The 2,368-nt window shown below is 38.6% G+C and overlaps 1 pseudogene; it reads left to right on the top strand.

Moving 5' to 3' along the window:
* Window positions 1–505: 505 nt before the first annotated feature.
* LOC110021965 lies at window positions 506–2,305 on the top strand (annotated as a pseudogene).
* Window positions 2,306–2,368: the final 63 nt, after the last annotated feature.

The raw sequence follows: 2,368 nt of genomic DNA, 5'->3' as shown, positions 1-2,368 counted from the left end.
ACTTATCGAGACTGGATCAGAGAAATTCACATGTTTACGAAGAGGAGATCAATGAGAGTTTTCCTGATGAGTAATTGTTTGCTATTACTAAATGAGACATTTTGTGGTATGTATACATAGTAAAATACATAGTTAGAGATATTATGCCATATAATATGACATACCATCAATAGAAGAAATTCATCAATGACGTCGGATATTACTTTTGAGACGACCCATACCTTCTTAGAAAATGTAAGAACCAAGTCATTAGGAGATGTATACCCATAGAAAAAATCCTTGAAATTATTAGGAAATGTCACAATTCTTAAATTGGGGGACATTTTGGAGTGTATAGACAATATGATTTTTATTGGTCTACTCTATTTAGGGATGTGAATGAATATATCAAAACTTGTTATAGATGTCAGAGAGTATGTAATATTTATAAGCAAAATGAAATTCCCCTGAATTTTACTTTGGAGATTGAGATTATTTATGTTTGGGCTTTAGACTTTACGAGATCATGTGTACCTTCGTTAGGGAATCTATATATTCTGATAGTTGTGGACTAAGGGTCCGTTTGGGGTCGCGGCAAGAGCGCTTCGCAGCCTGGCTCCGCAATTTGTCGTCGTTTGGCGCGGCGTCCTGCTCGCAGCGGGACGCGATTCCAGTTGAAAGCGGGCCGCGGAGAGCACCCTACGTCCCAGGAATTCTGCTCGGGAAGTACACATAGCATGGTCCGGCGCCACATCATACCGCTTCTTCTTTTCTCCGTCCCCACCGCTGTATATACTGAAGGCCAGCAGGCAGGAAGGGAGGGCAGCAAGCATTTCAGGGAAATGGAGGAAGGGCTGCTGGAGAGGAAGGATGGGGGGGTGATTTTACTTCTGAGGCGAGGGAGCTAGGCTACCTCGTCGGGCCGATGGTGGGGTGACTCTGTTACAGTACTTGGTTCAGGTCACTTCCTCGATGATGGTTGGCCATCTCGGCGAGCTCGCGCTCTCCGGCTCCGCCATTGCCACTTCTCTCTCCACCGTCACCGGATTTAGTCTTCTCGTAAGTTTGCTTCATTCATTTACCGATCTCCGTTTATGTTTTCCGTGATGTTTCTCTGGCGAGCTATGAATCAAAATTTCGGCGAAGTCCGTTCTAATTTCAGTCTTTTCAGATTTGGATTAGATTTCTTTTTCTTGTTTATTTGGAGGGGAGATTTGCGGTTTATCAAGTGATGGAATCTGTTAAGTAAACGATTGGGCTAATCGGGTTTGATTAGAAAACTGGAAAAGTTGAGCTTCTTTCTAATACAATTTCTGCAAGAACCTGAATAATTGCAAGGAAAAGTTATTTTAATAATGTTCTGTTTTGATAAAACAGATTACATTTTTTTTCTGAATAGGAAAAATTCATTGAAATTTATATTTCGTTTCAATATCATGTCAGTATAATTTCACATACTAAAAAATAAGTATATTGTATCTATTTGATTGTCATCTTCTGCTTATAAAAGCAATGAATTGTTTGTTGAATATAAAAGAAGAGTGGCTGGGACTTGTCTGATCAAAACTCTAGTTTATGATCTCCTTGCATAAGAGGAAAGCTTGGAACGTTACATTAAGTTTCAAATAAAATGGAAAATTGTGAAAATAAACATAACTTATTCATTTTCATGCATCTGTTCACATTAAGTGAAGAAAAAAAAAACATAACTTTTCATTTTCCTGCATCAGCAATTGCTTTCTATGATTTTTTTTAACCAAATTGGCAGCTAGGAATGGCTAGTGGTTTGGAAACTCTTTGTGGGCAAGCTTATGGAGCAAAACGATACAAAAAGCTTGGAATCCACACATACAGAGCTATTCTATCACTCATAATAGTCTGCCTTCCAATTTCTCTCCTTTGGATTTATATGGGGAAGCTTCTCTCACTCATAGGTCAGGATCCCCTAATATCCCAAGAGGCGGGCAAATATATAGCGTGGATGATCCCTGCCCTCTTTGCCTATAGTACTGCTCAGCCTCTTATGAAGTTTCTTCAATCTCAGAGCTCAACTCTTCCTATGCTTTTGAGCTCATTCACAATGCTTTGCATCCACATTCCTTTGTGTTGGGCCATGGTGTTAAAAACTGTATTGGGCAATGTTGGGGCTGCGCTTTCTATAAGCATTTCTTATTGGATCAGTGTAGTAATTCTCGTGATGTACATCAAGTACTCGGATTCAAAGTTTATGTGTTAGATATGTAAATACATAAGATTCTGTTGCATATGGGTCTTTTTTTTCAGTTTATGTGTTAGATATGTAAATACAAAGTTCTTATTCATAAACAGATGGTTGTTATATTATTCTTTTAAACAATTTTACCAAATAGGGGTAGTATGGTCTTTTTTT

The sequence above is a fragment of the Phalaenopsis equestris genome, unplaced genomic scaffold (genome assembly GCF_001263595.1).
Source record: "Phalaenopsis equestris unplaced genomic scaffold, ASM126359v1 Scaffold000154, whole genome shotgun sequence".
Classification (NCBI taxonomy): Eukaryota; Viridiplantae; Streptophyta; class Magnoliopsida; order Asparagales; family Orchidaceae; genus Phalaenopsis; species Phalaenopsis equestris.
Note: the sequence above shows the minus strand (reverse complement) of the source record. Positions and strands in the feature narration are given on the sequence as shown.